General features: G+C 25.2%; 1 pseudogene; it reads left to right on the forward strand.

Moving 5' to 3' along the window:
• The first annotated feature begins 16,611 nt into the window (after window positions 1-16,611).
• On the forward strand, window positions 16,612-17,376 carry LOC147068686 (uncharacterized; annotated as a pseudogene).
• The last annotated feature ends 6,895 nt before the right edge of the window (window positions 17,377-24,271 follow it).

The raw sequence follows: 24,271 nt of genomic DNA on the forward strand, positions 1-24,271 counted from the left end.
TATTTAATAAAATTCTTAATCTATTTATTTATTATAAAATTATTAATCCATTTATTTATCATAAAATTCTTAATCCATTTATTTATTATAAAATTCTTGATCCATTTATTTATTTATAAAATTCTTAATTATTATTTTTTATTTATGGGCCATATTTATAGTCGTAATTTTAGTTTTTGATCCCAGGCACAGCTTGCTTGATTCTCTGTACGCACAGCGCATTTCCACTTTCGGCTAACTTCTCCTCTTCAAAGTCTTCTTCAATACCCCAACTTCTTTGGAGACCTGTAATTTCAAGGGGTTTTCTCAATCCCAAGGTTTGAATATATGCCCTAATCTGGTTCGTGACATCTAGTTCCTTCAGGTACCTTCATAAAATTCTTAATCTATTTATTATTATAAAATTATTAATCCATTTATTTATTATAAAATTCTTAATCTATTTATTTATTATAAAATTATTAATCCATTTATTTATTATAAAATTCTTGATCCATTTATTTATTATAAAATTCTTAATCTATTTATTTATGATAAAATTATTAATCCATTTATTTATACTAAAATTCAATATCAATTTATTTATTATAAAATTCTTAATCCATTTTTTTATTATAGCATAAAATACAAATAGAATGAAATTATTCAAATTTATTCAGAACTCGAAAATATGTTCCGGACTATAGAAAATGTATATTTGCATGAACAATATTATTTTAATAACTTGTGCTTGTTTTTTATATTATTTACTTCTATCTTTCAATCTAAGAATCTTTTTTTTGCCACCATCGACTTTTAGCATATCACAAGAAGTTTTAACAAAAGCCAAAAATAGGTTTTTATCCGTTTGACTAAAACCAAATGATTTCTTTACAAGATTTAAAAGTTCTTTCACAGTCATCGATCTTTTTTTTAAACATGACCTCAAAAAATCTTCAGTCAAAGGTTCGTTACTTCGAACATGTCTTCTTTTCGCTTCGTCTATTCGTTCGGATTTTCTTTTAGTAGGAGAAAGGTTATTTTCTTCTATTATTGTTGGGGGTATTGATTCTTTCTTTTCCTTCTGACCCAAAACTTCGTTTTCATCCTCATCACTCGTTTTATCTTCATAATTATTCATAAGTTTTTTTAACTCTTTTCCTGCCATGCTTAATTCTTTTTCTTCTGATTCGTCTATTAGAACACCATCACAATCGTCATCATCATCGAACTCTTCATCATAATCGAATTCTTTATCCTCTTTATCGTCACCAACAACAAAACCATCATCTTTTCTTCGATTGTGCATGAGCCATTTATCTTCTTTCTTACTCATCATTCTTTGCTCGGCTTCTTCAAGAGTTAGGATATCATGCCCAACCTTTTGAGAAAATCTGTACCAATGATTTATTGGTACCATTTTAAACGTAGAACCACGATTCACAAATATAAAATAATTGTTATTGACATTTGCTGTCTCTGAAACATTTATATCTTGAAGTCTTCCAATAAATGATCGCTGGTCATGATCGGAAATCAATAGTGGATCTCGTTCTATTTCTTTTAACTTTTTGTAATCTTCATCTTCTATTTCAATAACTTCACTCCTTTTCTTTGTATTTTGTCTTAATGGCATTTCATCGACTATTTCTTCGCTTTTTTCACGTTCAATCGTTAATGGTTCTTTCAATGACGAAATTGTGGCCGGCATTGTAATAATATATCTTTTGTCCGTGTCGGACTTCGAAAAACTGATGTTGTAAGATTTCATTGACAGACAAAGGGTCTTCGAAAATTAACATTTAGTTAGTGACTCTTATGTGATATATGTGTCACCGATAGACAATAATTTACTGGTACAAATATTTTTTCTATGAATAATTTCATAATCAGATAATTATGTAAACAAAGGATTTGTTCATCGTTATATCCATGGAAAATTTTCAGTTTGAGAATTACAGTCTCGTATAATTGTAAGTAAGTTATATATATGAAAAATTTGAATAGATTTATAGGAATAGTCTAGCGTGAATTCACACAAAATGATTATTTTGTACTATAATAAATATATCCTGTAGATTATCTGAATTTTTTACACAGAAAATAATTTTTATTTAATGAATGAAAAAAATGGCTCAATATTATATATATAATATTTTATGAATAAGAAAATACCAATTGATTTTTGATTATGACACTTAAAGAAGTAACAAAAATGGTCTTTTTATTTATTTAAACATTGACAGATAAAGTAATTTCTTTATAAAAATTTGATCTATAATCTATAAAATAATTCAGGTGTCTTTTTTTATTAATGGTCAATTTTGGCACTTGATTTTAGATTTTTTATTGAAGCTTAACTTGATCAATATTCTACACACATAAATTTATGCTCAAAGCTATATCCTCTTTTCTTAAATCATCTTTGATGGCTCTTCTCTTTTCAAGATCTATAGTTCAAAGGGTTACCCTCAATCCTATAGTTTGGATGTCGCGTTTTGGTTTGTGACCCGAGTTATTTGGGATACCTTATATAACATTCTAGCATCATCACATCACATGTTACTACATATGGTTACATTTCCAATAAGGCATATTAAAATAAATATCATAGGGGTTAAATGACCTTGATAATATCTAGATCATTACGAAAGATCTTGATAATTCATACATGGTTCTTTAGAAACTTTACGCTGATTTTCAATTAATTTTATTGAAAAGGATTTATAACGGAGAGACAGAAATTATTTCCTTGCATGACAGAAAATGCCATGTTAAAACTATGATTTCAATAATATAGATTTGACTATAATTTCTTTATATAAATACTTTTATAGTTTAACATATCCATCAGACTGTTTTAGATGATAATTTCGTAATATAGGACCGAGTGTAATAGCTAAAGGTTTGTATATCGACCTAAGGGTAATATCCCATAAATTAAATTAACAAATTTACGTGCTCGCTGTATATTACACGATACCATCAATTTGATTTCTATTTCAAATACCCATTAACTTGTTATCTACATATATACAATCTACAAATTCATAGTTTATTTATATTATTTAATGCCTAATTATAGTATTTTTTGTTGTTATTTTCAATACTTATTTGAGGAATACACCAATTATATATTAAATACATCAAATACAATAGATTTTTTGGTAAATGAATTTTCATATTAATCCAAAGCAATTTTATTTATAATTCGAACCACATATACGTGTGAATTTGTTATGATAGATATATGAATTATGATACATAATAGCAGAAATATTGACTATTATTTTACCTTTTAATATATTTTTATTTATTAACCAACCAATTTTACCTTTGATCCTCTAAATTGATCCCTAAATTTGTATAAACCTACTAAAATATATTTAAAAAATCAAAACATAAATTTAAGCAATAGTGATTAAAAAATCATATATAAAAAGATTATGATATTTTTATCAAATTTATTCTATTTAAATTATTTTTTGAGCTAGAAAATAAACATATTTTTTATAGAATGAAGAACGAAAAAGCATATAAGATATGAATTGAAATAATTAATAGCCCACAAATTTTTTTTTTGTTGGTTTAATATTTATTTTAATAGATATTTCATGCAAAAACTCATCCTATGCACGCATTAGTGATATTGTTTACCAGATATTTTATTTTTTTATGACTATCAAATTGTACAATTCATAAAACAGCAATAAAAAACTTTCATTAATTAGAGTAAACCCTAAAACCAAGTACTATAATAAAAATTACAAATGTAAAAGAAAAAATTGGAACGATATATCATTTTCTATGTCACATGTTTATCATTATATTATATGGACCGGTTGTTTACCTAAATATATATGTTTGCTTAAAAATATATCATACGTTTCTAATATGAATTTTAGATTTTTTTAGTCATGTTTATTTTTTGCTTATAAATTCGGTGATTTCAGTCTTTTTTATATAATTTTTTTATTTAATTTAGTTAAAGTATCATTTTAAATATTATCGAATTTTTATCATTAAAAATATTTTAAATTACTGGATAAACATAATAATTTAACATAAAATTTAGTTCTATAAATTCAGAATCTTTAAAAATATCTGAAATCTTATAATTACACATTATAAGAATTTGAAAAGGTCACCTTCGTTCTGTGTTCACTTTAAATTGATATAAATTTTAGTTAAATATTTGCACACAATTGCGATGAAAAAAAGTGATGTTAAGCCCCAATATTTTATAGTTCAAAAATTTGATGTTCTATTCATCCCTATTGTACGAATTCTTAACTTGAAAATTAAATATTTATTTTTAAATTTTATATGGGGTTTGAATTATTTTATATAAATCGCAAAAGAATTTTCCTAAGCCTATATTTGGCCTCAATATGTTTAAACTAAGTTTTAGTGTATATTATTACTTCTGGTGACTTTTATTGATTAGTTTCCAAGATGAGGGTAATATTATATTAGTATTTATCCCAAATGATATATGCACTACAAATACAGCAGCTCATATTATGTAAAATGAATGTGAAAAACGACTAAATATGGTGTATAAGATTTTTTAAATATGAAAGTAGTTAATTCTTTTATAAATTAAATTTTTCTATAGTGTTTATATGAATGCTAGAAGTTATATTGGTATTATCACTATAAAAAAATGGATATTCTATAAAATATTTGTTTATAAACATTGGGGGGAACTATGTGTTAACAGTTTCCATTGGGAATGTGTGAATACTTATAAATATAGTACAATGAATTTATCAAAGTTTTGGTGAGTTAAACCAAAACAAGCTTTAAAGACCATGATGATTGATTATATTTGAATTTTTTCTTTGTCAAATTTTTATTTTATTAAAATTTAACAAGCGTTGTCGTAAAAAAAACGAATACTCGTATATTATAACAATAAAAAGAAATAAATTATAAATGCTCTTATTAAAAATCATCAAGAAAAACAATACAAGAAAGTTGATAGAATACACAGTGAATGTTAAATGTTTTTTTGACACATAATTAATTTCGTTTTTTTTTGAAAAATCACAACAAAAGTGGAAGCTTTAAAACATACAAGAGTATCGTTTAAGAGACTTATTTTTCTTATAAATAATCATAATTTCCTATGTATGTATGAGAGGATCATATTGAAATTTATCTTTTTATCATGGAAAAAACACATATTTTTATATTGATTACTGTTTTGGCACAATATTATTACCTCTTTATATAATATAACACAAAGTGATTTTATATAAATACTAGATCTTTGTGGACTTACAATTTTATATGGCCTCATATGTATTATGGAGTTTTATTATTTCAAGAAATACATTCTTTACCCAAAAAATTTACATAATTTTTTAGATAAAGTTTAATCGACATTTCAAAGTAAATCTAAAACATTCTCTTTTCAGAAGTTTTTTTAGAAACATCTAAAATGCTAAAAAATACTATGATCGCTATTGTATCCAAAAATACGCCATGGTAGAAAAACATTTGCATATTATGTATTTCTTTCATTTGTTTGAACAGAAATTAACATTCATATAAACATAATGTAGGATAAAAACAAAAAAATAATGTCAGATATAGAATATATTAAAATATAAATCCTTCCGATAATGGATATTTTTATTTTAGTTTCAATAATAGAAAATTTCCGAAGCACGGATTCTACAAGAAATATAAGATGGAAGATTAGTTTTCTAGATCTGTGTCTTGAATAAATAAGAAAAAATACATATAAATGGCATGCTCATAGCTAATTTATGAAAGAAATCAGCGTTTACTTATGTAGTAATATAATGACGATGCTCAGACAATAAGCAAGTGTTTCGAAGCTTATAAAATATTTATATATTTTTATTAGATCCAATTATAATAAAGTGAATATGGTAATTTTTACATTTAATTACTGCAAAAAAAACACGATAAAATTATAAATTATGCTGTACATAAGAAAATATAATATAATGTATGCGGTTCAAATAGCAGTAATTTAAATAGTTGTAAAAAGCAAAAAAATTGTATCTTCAAAAGAAAATAGCCAAAAAATAGAAAAAAGTACAATGATGCACAAAAGCAGCAAAAAATACAATCTAAAAACCAAATATTTGTATTCGAAAAGAAAAAAAATCTGACAGAAATTTAAAGAAATGTCAAAAAAAAATCTAATACAATATGATGTCGTGGTTCTATAAATGTACAACCTTGTAGGGGAATATATGAAGTTTTTTATTTTGTGCTTTTTTCAGTAAAAATAATAAAAAATACAAAGAGAATCAAATAAAAAGTATAAAATGTTTTAAATTCCCTTATTTATATTTTAGATTAATTAGGTTTATAAAACAAATTTAGGTATATAATTATTATACTTTAAGCAAAATAAATTGAAAAAACCCTAACAATCATGAGAGGCCTCAGTCATTAAATGAAATTTACCCATATAATTATCTTAATATCAAATAGAAGTTTGTTATTTCGAAATTCTAAGCTTCTTTATTTTGAATTACGCATTGTATAATTTAATAAACAAAGGCTAATTTAAAATATAATAAAACTTTCCATTTAAGCCCTCATAGGCCAATTATATAAAAGACACATATTTATTTGCAATTTAAAATAATTTAATAACCATTAGAAATATTAAAACCAAAAGATGTTCAATTAAACAGCCACAGGATTAGGTAAATGAGAATGAAAAAACATTACTCACGTTAAAAAGATATTTTTATATTTGATAAAACCTCACGTTGCCTATTTAAGGCTATTTAGTAAAATTAATTAACATGGAACTTCGAACGAACACAAAATGCAATTCTAGATTTTTTCATATAATAAACGCTTGTTTATGTGCAAAATTTTGCATAATATGTCTATGATATATAGTTTACTATGTTTTTTAAAAATATATTTTACCTAGATCTAGACCTTAGAAAAAATTTTAATGAATGCCAAGTATAAGCCGCATGAATAAATATATAGTTTCTATATTTATTTCAAAGCATATTTGTATATTTTTTTAGCTGCGTTTATGAGTATAAAATACTACAGCCAAAAAAGACGATAATTTAATAATTTATCGCAAAAACGTCATATTTTTGATTAAAAGCTCTAAAAGAATAGATCATGTATATTATAACACAATGAATATATCAAACAGAACGAAATTTTTTTATTCACCAGAAAATATTTATAAATAAAAGAAAAGTATGAGAAGACCTCAAAAAAAGATAAAGTGAAATCTTAATAATAGCATGTAAAGTCATAAATACAAGCAATTTTAAAGCATTTTTGACTTCAGATTTGTTTTTTAAATACCATGTGTATATTTTATAGTGTGCTTAAGGTGCAATTTTAAGTTCGGGAAGCCCTTTTTTTATTTTTTTGCAGATATTTCATATAAAACAGGTCAATTTTTAATTTATAAAAATACATTTTTAATATCTTATCTTTAAATTGCGCATTAAAGTAACAAATGATAGAAGCATTGATAAATGATAAAAAAATAAGGATAAAAGTAAGATTTTCTATACTTTCACGACTTCAATCATATGCAATGGGTATCAGAACTAAAAATTACATATGAATAAACCACATATTTGCATTTATTCTATCCATATATGCAATTATTTTGACCATATAAAAAGAAAAAGTGTTATTAACTAAAATATTGTAAGATTATTAGACAAAACAGGAATATTAGGATAATTACAATCTGTTAAGTAATACGTAAAATTTACAAAGAATTTGTGTTGGCAAGTACGAATAAATTGCAGCCATTTTACCATTAAAATAAATATTAAAATGCAGTTAAATCTAGGAATTTTTTCTATTTTAAAGCAATTTTATTTAGAGCATGGACATTTGAGAATATAAAAACAACTTTTTATTGATCATATGCTTCTTTAAATTGTAAATTTCTAAACAATCAATACAATATTTATAAAAGAATGTTTTTATTTAAGAGATATTGAATGGAAGAAAGAATCGCTTGTATACCTTCATAAAAACTAGCAAACATTTTTTTATGTTCTAAAAAGATCAGAGGGAAATTATAAGTGTGTAAATAGACATCTATTCGCTTTAGAGATATATATAATATCGAAAAATTCAGCAATAAGCATCAAGTCACATATGAATCAATAATTATTCAGGATGTTTTTATATATTTATATTTCTGTGATTCCTTAAACAATTTTCTGATTGATTGAATTTACGAAATGACTAAAAAATCAATTTATTGATTAAAATGCACTTTTCACAAGGTTTATTTATTAAGAGAACATATTACTTCTGAATTTGATCATTAATGTGCATTTGAACTATCAAAAAACACTACTATTATTAAAATATTACTATAAATTATTATGTACGTGACTTTTAATTTCACATATAGAGTTAATCATAATAAAAAATAGTTCTTACAAACACATAAAAATATATGCAAAGATCACTAGAAATCGTGTTATAATATTAAATCCGACATTTTTTTGCACATTTTATTTTTGAAGAAAAAAAATGTATTAAATTGAAAATACTTAAATAAAGTATATATACCAAAAAATAACATAAATGCAATTTTTTTACATATAAGTATTCATTATATTTAATAACTACTAGCAACTACGATCGAATTAAATAATTAAGTAATTAATATCTTTATTAGTTTTTAATCCAAAAAGAAACACATCTATCGAGCTATTTTATATAAATATTAAGTTTTTAGAATTTTCAAAATTATTATTGGTTTTCATAGCATGATTATGATATGCTAGGCTAGATTAAAATATGTTTATTCCTATTAAACATTATATTTAGTATATAAATATAGAAAAACGAGAGTATATCAAATTAAACAATTTTCAGCAAAATATTTAAAACGAAATTGCGAAAAAAAATATGCGTAGATTTATTTAAATAATATTAGAATAAGAAAAGGTACATGTTTTTAGTCTTTATTACAAATTTCGTAAGCTTCTAGTCATAATATCTTTAAAACAAAAAATTTTAGAATGAATAATTTTTCTTTGGTGACTAATAATGAATTCAACCTCTTTTTTATATCATAATAATAGAATTAGTGTTTAATTGTTATATATACAGTATAATTCAAAGTAAAGAAATTGAACAAAGATAGACATAATAAAAAAAATCAAATTTATATTTTTTATTTAATGTTGTAAATATTATATACATTAATGATTATCACTCGAAAAAACCATAAATCATTTGTGATCCGATGATTCTTTTAAATCCAGAAATCGAGGTTCTTGTACAAAATTTGCCTAAAACAGAGCATTCATTTACTATTCATGTATAAAATACCCGAATTCCATATTTTTATTATTTTTAAATGAAATTTTTCTATATCATGTATTTATTTCACATGTATAGAAAATACTTCGTAAATTTATATTTAGCTCTATAAAATACTTACATTCAGTCTCAAGCGATTTCTAATATGTCAATTTATAGATATCACAAAAGCAAGCTTTCTTCCTCATTACTTTATTCTAGATACTAAAAAATTATAAGATACAAAATATAAGAGATTTTACCAAATTTTACTCGAATGACTTATTTTTTTTCAAGCGTATTCGATAAATACATATGCCTTCAAAAACCGCACGGGATTCTTTTCAATATAGATGAATATTAATCTAGCATGAATTAAAGTTTTGAAATTTTAAATCACGCCAAATATTAGAAAAAGAAATTTTCTATATACTATAGTGCCATAGACCCACAAATTTTATATTTCGTATTTAAAAATTATGCCTAAACTAGCATTTTCACGAGAAACCCCGAATAATTGTCATTACACACATTTGCATATGCTCATATTTAATTCAAGTGTATTTTTGATTATTCATGATTATATGATGTAATAGGAAATAATCGTTGACGTGTTTCAAATTTTTCTGTGGGTTTACCATTGTGTCACATGAATTAATTTAAATAGTATGTGTGAAATATTAAATAGTATTCTATCCAAGAATAATCGATCAAAATCGCCGTATATGTATTTTTTTATAACCTCTTTCTTTAATAATAGTTCTATTTACATTAATTTTCTGGAACTCTCAAGACTCATCTGTATGAAGAATTTATAATTATTTTAAATCGTATGAAATTCAAACCAATAAATACCATATTGCACTATAAATTGATAATTGGATGATTTAATATGATTTTGTCTTTTAAAGAAATGATAATTAAAAGACCAATAAATAGGTGCACTTAGTTTAAGTCTCGCATTATTTTATTAAATTAAGCACCATGTTTTTTTCCTAAATGATTTTACTGATCTTTGATATATTTTCTCCAATAGCATACATTTAGAGAAATTAATCTTGATTTCCCAATAAGTGAATTAAATCTTTATTAAGCTATAAAAGGATGGCGTTTAAACCAAAAATAATGTGGATTTTTTTTTATTTTTTAGATTTTTCAATTGCAGGTATACGTGGTAAATATAAAAGGCAAAGTTATATTGCTACTGAAGAGAAAAACGATGGGGAATTTATAGACATATTGAATGGTAAGAAGACTCAAGTACCAGTACTTTTGGTGATACAAACACAGATTCGTGGTCAAAGTGCTGTGGCATATCAATATGAGACTTCATGTCGCATACTTAACGTTCCAAAATCGTATTATGGTGATACGAAAAGCAAAGTGTCTAAAATTAATGAAGATGAAGCAAAAAGGAAATCAAGATTCTGTAGAAGTATTTCAGAAAATACATATATGAACAAAGAAATATTTATAGATCCAGGAACGGCGAATTTCAAGAATATTAAACAACCTATTATTGATAATGGGCCCAGTACATTGGATTCTTATAAAATTAATGATATTGAAAATGATCAAATAATTACAGAGAAATCAAAGAAAACACCAATAATTAATTCCGATAATAATAAGAAGGTTGGAAATATCGAGGACGACCCTATTGTTTTGTTTGGAGAGGGGACTGAGGAATATATTGAATCTACGAGTCTTAAATACATTGAGAATGAAATTAAGGATTCGTTTGTGCATCTCGAATGTTCAGATTCCAATGGTAGTATTGAAAAGATTGACTTAATATCAGAAAAAGTTCAAAAGGACGATAAAACTAGACAATCAATTTACGATATTGCAAAAGACGTTGAAGATACGGATTTAATATACGAAGACGGTGTTTTTACGGATGAAGAAGATTCAAAAATCGTATCTGCAGTTTGTGTGTCATATGATGAATTAAACACAGAAGAGAAAAAAGCTTTTACCATCTATTGCCGCATGGAATTAATAAAGTCTTGTGGATTTCGGATGTATTTTAAGGCCATATCCCCTTTCAAAAACAAAGACGAGAGCATATATCATAACAGAGATATTCATATAGATGAAAATTTAATGAAAATGATTACTTATATGAGAGAAAATGGCACACAAGTTGATTCTATTTTCAGAACATGCGTTTCTAGCGAAAAATCGAAAGAAATTACACAATCAATAAAAAGGAAAGAAGAATTAGATCCAAGTAAATTCAACAAAGCCGAGATAGCTTTCGCAATAAAATATCACCTACGCGAGAATTTAGATGGCTTGGTGAATAAAAATTTAATAGAAGTTCTGTGTCGACTCGGTAAAAGCAATCATAATGATCTTCGTGAAAAAATCAAACACTATCTGCCATTTACATTTAGTGAAAAAGAAAGAGGGTTGTTTCTATCTTTGATAGAAATGTGGAAAGAAATAGCACGAAATGAAAAGGTCAATAAAATGAGCTTAGAAAGCATATCTGTTTGTTTTGGCCCAGCGATAATATCAACACGAAAATTTAGAAAAAATAATGAATACAAGTATATAAACGATATATTGCTTTTTATCATTCAAGAAATAAACTTTTATGATATTGAAAGAAAAATATACGAAGAATTTAAAGCTGAATATACTAAAAATGGGCTAATATCATCTTTAAAGCGATTGTCTCTGAGTAAAAGTTAGTTAAAAAGTAATAGGGATAAATCTAACATGGTTTTATGAATTATGTATATAAAGTTTTTAAAAATTCATATCAAAAATTCCAATTTTATTGTAATCAATCAAATTTATAGCTCTAAACATTCACTTTATTTTCATGATTTGCATGATACTAATAATAAAAAAAGAAAGTTTTTTTTGATTAGTTTTGTTCTATATTATCATTCTATAGCTCAATTTGATGTAATTCTATGTATATTTTTTACAAGAAAATCCTCTAATAATATTATTTTTTTGTGTATTTTCTCTTTGTTGCAAGAGACGCACGGAAAAATGCTATAGCGGAACTTCTCTGTGTAAGTTACACGTCAAATCGTTTGATTAAGCTCACAAAATAGTTGTAAATTATCTATATAAAGCATTGAAAAACTGTATTTCAATTGTCTTTTATTTTTGATTTATAAATAAAAAAACAATGAAAGATGTTGTCCGAAAAAAGGCATTAAAAAAAATCTTTAATATTTTTTACTAAGATTTTTTGATGTAGAAATGTAAATTACGGCTAAAATCAATAAAAAGACCATGGATATTTCAACAAGCAAACAAAGATAAAAATATATTCAAAAAATCGTTATTCTCGTCCGGATTTGTGAACATTAAACTTAATATTTATATAATTTTAATACATTTTTGAATAAACTTATTTTGCTAAATGATATATTCCTATAAAACAAACGGGCAAGAGACTTGAAATTTATGCATTATATATATCATGTGACGAAGATGAATTTTAATATGGTGTAAAATGGCAAATTTAATATCTTTTTAACAATGATTGAGAGTTTATTACATAAAATATGGAGTTTTCTTATATGAAAATATCAGCACTTATATAATACATCTATTCAAAAAAATATCAAAGAAACTTAATGCCTTTTTTCACTTGATGAATCTCTTTCTGTCAAATTGCTATATAGATTACATAATAACATTGTTTATCTTCTTTTCGGTGCTATAGAGAAACCAAATATTTTGCAATCAGTTGATAATACGAGGATGATATAATAATAACAGATCTTGATATATCACAAACTAATAAATATAATATTCGTAAATTTCATATTATGATCACAGAGATTGAATTACTTTACGCCGGAATTAAAAATAAACAACACATAAGGTTTCATATATTTACATGACTATATAATTGATGTATCACAGTATCATTTGTCATAAACAAAAAACAAATCAAAGATTATAAAGCGAAAATACAATTATAAAGGGGAATAATAGACACATAGCGCATAGAACACACCACACTGTCGACCAGATCCTTTTAAGAATGCGAAAAAAATCCAATTGATACATGGAAATAAGATTTACATATAATAAAAGCTAGTTGATATTTGTAAAAAACCGCGATAACTATTCTATTTTCGTCAAATCAAACCTCCTTAATTTAAAAACACAGAACACGAATAGTATCATATAACATAAAAGATGTGTGATGGTTATAAAATACTAGGGAACATACAAAAATGTATTGAGGATTATATGCGAAGCATATAGACAAAGAGAAAATGATACAGAAAACCCTTGAATATATGTCTGGTTACAAAAAGATGTATAGTGAAATATAAAGATCGTAGAATTTAAATAAGCATAGCCGCATTCGAAAGTTTGAACTTGCTCTTAAATTATTTTACAAAAAATGATGATAGAGAAAAACTATATTAAAAAGTAAGCAAAAAGTTAAATTGAAGGCAGATGATATTGTTGATTTTAATACGAGCGAAGACAGGTGCCAAAATAAAAAAATTTGTAAATATATATTTTCTTATTTATAAATATTGTTTATAATTTTTGTTTAGGCATAAGAGGTATTAGAAGTAACTACTAGATTAAAAGAGACAGGAAATTTTACATTGTACAGGAAATAAGGGGCATGGTGATAATATTAAAAATAAATTTAGGTTTTAAAATATGTAGAGTAATTATTAAATATATTTAAAAGGCTAAATTTGTATGCATTATATGTATAAATCATTTTATTAAAAAACAATAAATAATTTTTTTTGTAACCGACCAGCTAATTTTGATGTGACATAAACCGATAATGAAATAATAGCAATAAAAAATGTTTTGCTCTTTTATAATTCCATAATATTTCTTTGTGTAAACAATGATGAAATATATTTTTTTATAAGATAACTTTTAAAATACAAATTTATTGGTTATACAATCAATAATTATAACCAAATCGATTTTATAAATAAATATCAGAATGATCAATTAATTCTTATTTTTTATATATGGTTTATATGATAATTATTTCCACATATTCATTGTTGTTTTTAATATCAAAGATAAATAAAAATTTAGTTTATAACTACAGACTTCTATTAAAGAGTCTAAGTACATAATAAAAATAAAAATACGTGTGTTTGTTTATTATGCATTTTTTTTGCAATTTTTTTTATTAATTTCTCTTGTAAAATCAAAGCATCTTTCGTAATTATATTCATTTATCATTCTTTTTCGTTAAATTTTATGAATTCAACATGTAAAATACCTTAAATTACACAAAAGTTCTTATCAGTCTTCAAGTAAAATAGATCATATCGTTGTGATTCAAACCATTTCATGAAGAGAAAAATAAAATTTTAGATAAGCTATCATAAGATATATTCTATATCAGGGAAAATCGACGTGACTTTATATTGATAGCATATTTTAAAGCATAATCTAATTACACTTGATTTGATATTTTGCCTATTGTGACTGTAGAAACACAATATTAAGACGGGATTTCATGTAATTGCGAGAATAAGTAATAAAGACCAAATTTAATCAAATCTTTTAGCTATAGATATTAGATATTTATTCTTGAAATTGTATAATCAATGTTCTAATATTTTAATGATATATTTTTTGATTTCATGGGTTTCTTATGACGCGATTATACTTTTTGGATGATTTTTATGGGAAGAATAGTGTTCAATGACTTAATATTTACTTTTTAGTTTTAAAATATAATTTTTCGAATATCGGAAAACATTTTATAAAATGCATATCAATATAAAAAAATAAAATCCCTGGTTTTGCTATATAAATATTTTTTAAGCATATAGATTAGAGATATAGTATTCAAAATTTTTTATTATGACAAAAGAAATCTGTTTTGTAATTATTTAGTTTTAAATGTGATTCGCAGATATTTTATTTATTTGATAAATCTACATATAAATCTCAAATCTGATTTAAAAAATCATCTTTATATATAGCTATATAACAAAAATAGTATTTATAAAGTCAATATAACAAAAATGTATTATTATATAGATTTTATTAGTTCTAAAATGTTGTTTTTAGATTTTTACTTTTTAACATCAAAATGTATTTCTCTAGCCACAAACATATATTTTTCAAATTAAGGCCAAATCATAAATAGATCATAATATTTTTATATATATTCTCACTCGAGCTATTTAGTTGCTAAAAATTTTTATTTCGAATATAAACAGCCATATGCTCCTGTATAATGTAATTTATTAGGCAAAAAATCATTGAAAAATCGTTTATTATTGTTTTGTTAATTCCGAAAACTACACTTATTTCAGAAATATCACATAATAGAATTTTAAAAAGCTGATTTAAACGCTTGAATCCGATTATAGGTTTATTGACATAATTAATGGACTATAAAATAGTGAATTGCGAGCTCTAGTTTTTGAGGTTTATTTCTTTTATATCTTTATGCAAGGGGTTTGCTTTATATACTAAGCAAAATGATAAAAAATGCTCATTATTATAATATTTTTCAAAGGTGATTAAAAATATATAACTAAAGACTCTTGTTTAATATATATTGCCACAAAATAAATGTTTATAATTATTTTTTTGGAAGCTAACTTAGACCTAAAATATATCATGATCGATATTATTTGATATTTAAGGCTTGATGTCCTTTAATTTGTGTGTTCTTTTATTATTCTGAAAAAAATAGGCATAAATTCTTTCGCAGTTGAAAAAGATCAAGTTGTTTAAATGCAAAAATAGTTTTTAAAACATATGATGAGACAAATCTATTAAGTTTATAAATGTTTTTGTGATTTTAAAGATACTTAAATTGATTTAAAGTTCCAATTTGCTTCTATATTGCCATATTTTTGCGGAAATTTACGTTGTTTTTTTAGTTCCTACATTAAAATTTATATTAAACAATTGTTTTAAATGGTAAGGACATATGAAGTCGCGATTTTTTTATTTAAGAGTTAATTTTTAACATTAAATTATTCTATTTTTTGATCATTTTAACTTGTTCGGTTTCTTGTCAGAATATTCGTATTACTTTTTAATTACTTTCATTTCATGCACATTTTTCTTTATCTCATCTCCTTTTTAAATAGTTAGATCAAAAATATTTTATAGTCACATGCTTTGAAAGTCTATCTTTTGTTAAGACTTCAAGATCTTTTATAAGTTCATACCAAATATTTCAAGATAATTATAATAAAAGGTATCTAATTAGAAATAAGATGATTTATATTCATTAATTCCAATACAATTAATTATTTTCCATGGACCAAATTATATAAAAATTCATTTTTCAAATTTAGATATAGCTGGTTTTAGAATGCCCAATTAAAAATGCCGCAAAACAATTACATAGAAGAGCATATAAAAAAATATGGAAAAGCACCAGATCACACTATTCGAGTTGCAAAGAAAGCAGCACGTGAGCCACACAAAATACAAAAAATGGCCCGTAAACTACATGGACATCAAGCAATAATGTTCAACAAGAAGCGACGTGCAGAAAAGATCCAACTTAAGAAATCAATAAAAGAGAAAACACGAGAAAAAGCGGCAATAAAATCAAATGCAGATGAAGCTCTTCCAGGATTCTTACTCGATCGTGGTGACACAGCAAGAACAGTTAGTAGTGTAATAAAGCAGCAGCGACAAGAAAAAGCTTCGAAATATAGTGTTCCTATTGCTAAAGTCCAAGGCATACCAGAAATAGATACTTTCAAAGTTCTTGCTACGGGAAAAAGAGGTACGAAACAATGGAAGAGGATAGTAACAAAGCCTTGTTTTGTTGGGGAAGGTTTTACGAGAAAACCACCAAAATATGAACGTTTTATTCGACCGATGGCTATGCGATATAAATTTGCACATGTGAGTCACTCAGAACTAAAGGCTACTTTCAATCTTCCAATAATTGGTGTAAAACAAAATCCACATAGTTCAATTGGAACACAGCTTGGAATATTACAAAAAGGGACAATAATTGAAGTTAATGTGAGTGAACTAGGAATTGTTTGTGGAAGTAAAATTGTCTGGGGAAAATATGCACAAATCACCAATCATCCAGAAAATGACGGTTGCATCAATGCCGTCCTTTTATTATAATAGAATAAAATATTTATCTAAATTTAATTGATATCATCGTATAATATCTTGTTTTCTAGAATATACAAATCTTTTATTTTTACTGCATCATAGCCTTACTTTTATATCTTAATCATAAAAAAATTCAAGCGTAATAATCCACAAAGTACAAGTAGTACAATATTTGTGGTTCTTCTTCATATGAACTCAAAAATTCTGCGATAATTTACACATTTTATAATTAGTTTTCTTATCACCTATCCTTGTTCTGCTATATCCTTACCGATACCTCTTCTCCTATCAAGACTTATCAGTCAAGTGTCTTTTCATTCCCATGGCTTGCACAAAAGCTCGACTCCATTGATATTCCAAGTTTTTTCAAATATTTATTGAGAAATTTTGTAACCACCACATTCTACGTTTTTATATTTTTTTTATTTGCGCTTTAAATTTATTGATCATAGAATGTCCATTTGCAAATATTTCAAATTTTCTTGATTTCTACCAAGGTTGTTAAAGATGCTAGTGACAATTAATTCTATCAGTGATGAACAATATTTTTCTTGTCGTAAATAAATAATTAAGAGCGTTAATACTTTAACATGACATCTGTTTTTCGTCTCATAGCGACTTTTATTTGCAAATTTATTTTCCATAATTTCTTGCACTAATTATATACGAATTTTCTATGTTTTTTTAAAATTGTATTTTCTAGATATCAAAAATTATAGAAATCTCGCTATTTCATCATGACTTCTTGTGTAATCACAACCTAATTTCTCTTACATTCGCTCACCAAGTGATAAACTGTTTTATAAGGTTTATTATAGTTCAAGCTCTTTGATCTTACCAAAAAATATATTTCTATCTTTTATGCAGTAAAATCTAGCCTCTTCTGCCGGTTTAAGATTTCCGAATGGTAAATATTTTGTAGATACATTGATCGCAAGCATTATTTTTGGCTTATGCTAAAGAGTTTTTGATCTAATTATTTTCTGTTATTTACACAATTAACCCACAGTTTATTTAGCAGTAAGTATTTCCAAATATATTTCTGTGATGGTATATTTAATACTAAGAAGATTAATTATTATTTATAAATGATTCTAATCGTCTTTTTCAAGTTTTACTATAGCTGATTAATGGTTAGATAGTTGGCTTTAAAATTATAGTGTTAAGTTTAATTGAATATTATCTATTTTGTTTTTTGTTCTATATATGTAATCCCCCTATACAATTAATTTATTTTTAAGTAAAGTCATTCATTTTTTGCTGGTTGAAGGTGTGTTTGTCAACCCCTATAAATTTTTTTATATCATCATCAAGATTTTTTTAATCTTCCGGGTTTTGCTTTATTACCCCTATATTATGGTATACAAGTATAATAGCGCATTATTTAATTGATTTTATAAAATTTTCTGAATTCAATCTTGTTATGCATAAATTCTTCACCCTAATAATAATTTATTTTTTTATATTATCAATAGTTTCAAGTTTTATTCTTTTTTTGTGTCTTCAAGAATTCCAAGATAATTATATTCGTCTTTTCCATCAATAACTGTAGTTATATCTTTACAATTTACGTGATACGTTGCCGACTTTTCTTTGTTGATTTCCATACCTGTATTTGTAAAAAAATTAATAGCTTCTTTAAGAATTCTTTTTAGATTTTATTCATTTGAAATGATTTCTAAATCATTGATAACGAGTAAGTGATTTGTTCTATACAAGCTTTCGTTTACTGGAACATTATCAGACGGTTTTAGACAAAATGGATTCATGCATAAAACAAATAATATTACGAATAACTTATCATCTCGGAGAATTCCTTTATAATTTTTTTTTCGTTTAATCTATTTATGGAAGTATTATTTTTCAATGAGTTATAGTATACATTCATCATCGAGTTCTGTAGGTTTTGTTCTTTCTTAACTTACTATATCTTCGCGATCTCGTCTGCCAAAGAAAATTTCAAATTAAACTAAGTCGGAAAAAGCACATTTCATAGTGATCTTTATCTACTAAATTTATATATCAGTTATATTTCTCGAATATATTGCATTTTTTTATAAAGTAATGATGGCTTTGGTGGTGAGTTCATGCAAATTTGAAATGCAAGTTAATAGTCGAAATTCTAATGCACGTAGTACATCCCTTTTCATTTTATGATATGTAATTCCAATGTCCAACTTTATTCCTTCTTCGTATTTCTCTTGGAAAATACTATAAACAATTTTATACAAATTCTGGTGGAGACTAATCAGCTTTTAAATAGAAAAAGTTCAGGATTAATCACGCCTAGAAGCTTTACAATGAGTAAAACTTGTTACAATATCATAAAACTTTTGTTGTGATACAAGTATATGCCTTTTGTATTCTCAGGCATGCAGCCAAACAAAAAAAAATCGAAGTCGTTCTCATTTGTATCATTAATCAATATTTCTGATCAAAAAACTAATATTTGTTAGAGAATTGCTTATATTATGCGTTTTTGTGCTTCTGATACTAGCCTATAGAGTTGCTATCTTGATAGTTCAAATTAAAGATTCGTTTTCGTGAATTCTCATCATTTTACATATTGATCTTTTTGCTTCGCATAGATTTTATTTTTTCAATGTTGATACTGTTCAATTTTTATCTAAGATTTTTTGATGCAGTCTTATTATCTTTCTAAGAAATCCAACTTTCTATTTATTTATGTGCGTTTTATTTGACATATACGCTTTTTATTCATTTTTAATATTATTAAATGTATCTTTTTATTATTTTTTATTTGAATGCATAAATTCTTGTATAAATCTGTTTTCTCGACATTTCTTCGCATGTTGCTTGGGCTTTTTGCATAGGTTTTTTCACTTTACCCATGTTTTTAAGTGGGTAAATTATATATAGCATTCAATCACTATATTTAATACAATATGAATTATTTAGGCTATATTATTTTAAGTTATATTTCTTGTTCTTGATAATTCCATTATTTCTGTTTCTCAAGGTTTGCTTGTCACAAGAGAAACATTTATGTGCATCTCTCAAGATTACCAGAATTTTTAATTTTTTGTCATGATATCGCGTAATTTTTATCTTCTCTTTTTTTCTTTAGTTCAGTTTTTTTAATATTAAGTACCGATATTTTACTTCCGTCATTGTCTTGCAGAATTTTTAAAACAGCTGTTTATAGCTGTTGATAGTTCTATTATCACGAAACTTTTTGGTTTAGTTGCTCTTGAAATTGATGATAAATATCGGCATCGTGTAAAACACATCAGAATATATAAATAGACCTCTTGAATCCATAAGTTCTTGGACTAAATAGTATTTATGAGATGAAATTCGAGAGTAAGTTTTTTAGCTGTGACATTTTGCTTGTATTCGAGCAATTTGTTCTTTTTTTTTCTTGTTTTTTTATTTAATACATAATTAGATTGCAATGGTTTATGTTCGTCATTACCTTCTCATGGTTTATCTCTTTCATCAATAAAAAAACATATGAAATTATTGATTACATTAAAATAGTACAGAAGAAAGCTAGGGTGAAATAGGAAAAATGAAGCATGTAGAATAAGACATATTTTATGAGTTATTTTACGCTTTTTTCGGTTCAAAATATAATAATATCAAACTAACTTATATTTTTATTAGATTTATTAAAAGGCTAAGTGAATATCTTATTTTTAGTTTCGTTATCAAACATAGCTTACTTGATTTCCTATGACACAGAATATAAATAATTTTGGCTATCTTCTTCTCTCCGACGTATTCTTCGTTACTTACCTAGATTTTGATGCCTAAAGATTTAAACCCCACTTCCTATTTCCGAATTTTGCATTTTTGCATGATCTATTTCGTGACTTCGAGTAATTTTGGGCATATTTATGATACTGTGCCACCACCTCATTCAAACCAACCTATATAATTGTTTATTATATATAAAATATCATACAAGATGCTTGTGAAAAAGATGTGATTGAACTAAGTATATATATTGGGACAGTTTGTTTAGCAATTCTATGTTTTGATTAAAAGGTGTAAAAAAACAAAACACTGCGATTAAATTATTGATCTTATAAAACTATAAACGAAGAAGGCATTGCTATCATTTTATTAAATGGATTTATAGAGACAGGTTATTAACGTTTTGTCAAGTTTCGTTTTTTTTAAAAAAAGGTGATATTTTTGTAGAAGTAACCTCTGAAATTATTGATCTAAACGAAAATGATATAAAAAGTTTAACATAGGTGAAACAGGAAAACCAGAAGCAGAGCGCTAAAAAAGCATAAAATGCGAAACTGAGGCTTTAAATTCCAAGAAGATGGGGTTGAATCGGAACATACGCAAATTTTGTTATTTATAAACAAATTATCTTATACTAGAATCGATCTTTGCGTCAAACAGAATCTTCTTTGGATGATATTTCTATACAGTCTATGCGAAAATACTACTACGCTAGACTTTTGTGTCACTTTTTGCATAAGAGAAATGCCATAAAAAAAAACATAAAATTGAAATGTAATTTGTCCCAACAGGAACTAAAAATAGAGTGACGAAAATATTAGTAGATAAAAATGGAAAGAAGTCAGTTTTCAAACTATTTGGTGCAAAAAACTCTAAAAGAATATAATTAAGTTTACAACCCTTTTTGGAATTCATAGGTATAGTAGATTTGACTTATGTAGAAGGGGTTTTACTGCTATATACATAAGCTTAAAAAAGTAAATATCACCTTATTTGAAAGGACATTTAATACCATGCTAAAAAGTTGTCGCATATATTCCTCAAACTTTGAATAAGATAATCGGGAAATTACATCCACCCAAAACCCAAGAATATGTCCGATGATGTAGTCTTGCTACAAATCGCAAAATAGACTTACAAATGCCTCCCAAAAAAACCAAAAAGAAAACGAAATTTTTTTGGAACTAAGATCAAATAATAATTTCAAGAGTTATATTAAAATAAACGCAGTGTAGTTAGTAAAAGGAAGTAAAAAATTAAGAAAAAAGATGCAAATAACAAACTTGCTTATAGACGTAGATATGGTCAGAAAAAAATGTTAAATACTTATAAAGATAAACAAAACATATATAAGAAAAATATAGGCAGTAAAAAAAAGAATTGGCATCAACAGAAAATTTACAGCTTTGAGCTAAACAGGTGACTTTTTCATAGAGTTTTACTGAAAATAAGAACCAAAATATAGAAGCGTCAAATGAACATATAAATTACTTTGAATATAAATATGTAGAGAATGAAAAAAATTCGGCACAAAAAATTACAACTATATCCTATACCTATTTTGCGGATCTAAAAACACTTAAAATTATGTTATATAAGAGCAGTTGAATACGATGACATATAAAAAATCACCGATAAACTAAAAAGCTGCTGGACAGATGAAATCTTAATTTTCTATATATAAAAGAAGACGTCCCAAGCTAAATTCATGTATCAAATGCATCAAATGTATCAAATAAATTTTTAAAAATAAAAATCAGGAAGAATATTTTAAATCTAGTACATAATATCAGATACCATCTGAATGTACAAAAATAAGAGATTTATAACTAATAATCGAAGAACTTATAATTAAAGTTTGTAAAGACATACTTCGTTATAAAAATAATTAAATAAGATGTAAAGACAAAAGAATAAATTGCGAGTAAACAGTTAGGTGAAAAAATGTAAGGTCATATAGCAAGAGCAAAAGCTCGTATGTTTATGAAAATATGTAAAAAGCAAGCAAGTAAACAAACTATAGACAACATGTTTTTTTGTAAAAATTCAATTTGACTCGATAATACATCTTACTTGCAAATAGTTTTCAATTTATATCCTTTTTTTTTAAAATAAAGTCTTTTATGCAAAAGATTACAAGCGAATAGAAAATTTCTTCAAGGTATAATAGATAAGAGATCGTGGATAAAAGAATACATATAGAAATACTACAGGGAAATAGTCTTTTCACATGTTACTAGACGTTATATGTATTTATCTTACAGAAAGAAAATAAAATGATCGCTTTCTGGATTTAACTGTGCTAATTGATGAAAACTTTTACTTTACAAATCATATACTCTTCATTGATGACCTCAAATAAATATAAAAAACACCAAAATATCTTTATCTTATGACGGATGGAACATATACCTTTAATAAGGCATTAGACTTTGAAATAAACAAAAATATCGTCGACTACACAATATGAAATATGCACAGTGGAGGACCATATATTGAAAGCCTGGGATCTTATACATATCTTGGAGTGATTTTGAAAAGAGAATCTGATATAATACAGAAATCTATGAAGTAATTTACTAAACAAATACTTACTTGAAAAATATATTCGTGTAAGACTTAACTAAATACTGAGAATACATTAAAATCTATTAATTTACATGCAACATCACTTACAATTCACCAAATAGAGTTATATAAATTAGAACCTGAAGAATGAACTAAACTTGATCATAAGAAAAGGGATATTTTAAACGAATTTTCTATTCACTTCCTGCCTAGTAATAAACAAAGATATTTTATTACAGAAAAATAATAGGTCATAGGCACTGTAATTAAAATTAAAAATTGAGAAGATCATCTAAAAGCTATAAAATTTGAGTAAAAATAGTAATAACAGTTTACCGAGGTTGGCTGCAAAATTAAAAGTAGAAAAAGATAACTATTCACATCTCACATATTGAAGAATATGAAAAAAAATTCAGTTTATTTATACAGTTTCCGATACACAATTGAAAGGCAGAAAGAAAGTCTACTATCTAAAATAAAAGAAAAAACATTGAACCAAAACCTTTTGAAGATAAGAATAATATTATGATCGATATTTTTGGATCATCAGGATGGATAAAAAACATTAATATTCAACCAAAAGAAGTTGAAAATTTCTGTTTTTTCTATGATAAAA

Source organism: Rhyacophila brunnea, unplaced genomic scaffold (assembly GCF_057557595.1).
Source record: "Rhyacophila brunnea isolate RB1 unplaced genomic scaffold, BYU_Rbru_1.0 scaffold_28, whole genome shotgun sequence".
NCBI lineage: Eukaryota > Metazoa > Arthropoda > Insecta > Trichoptera > Rhyacophilidae > Rhyacophila > Rhyacophila brunnea.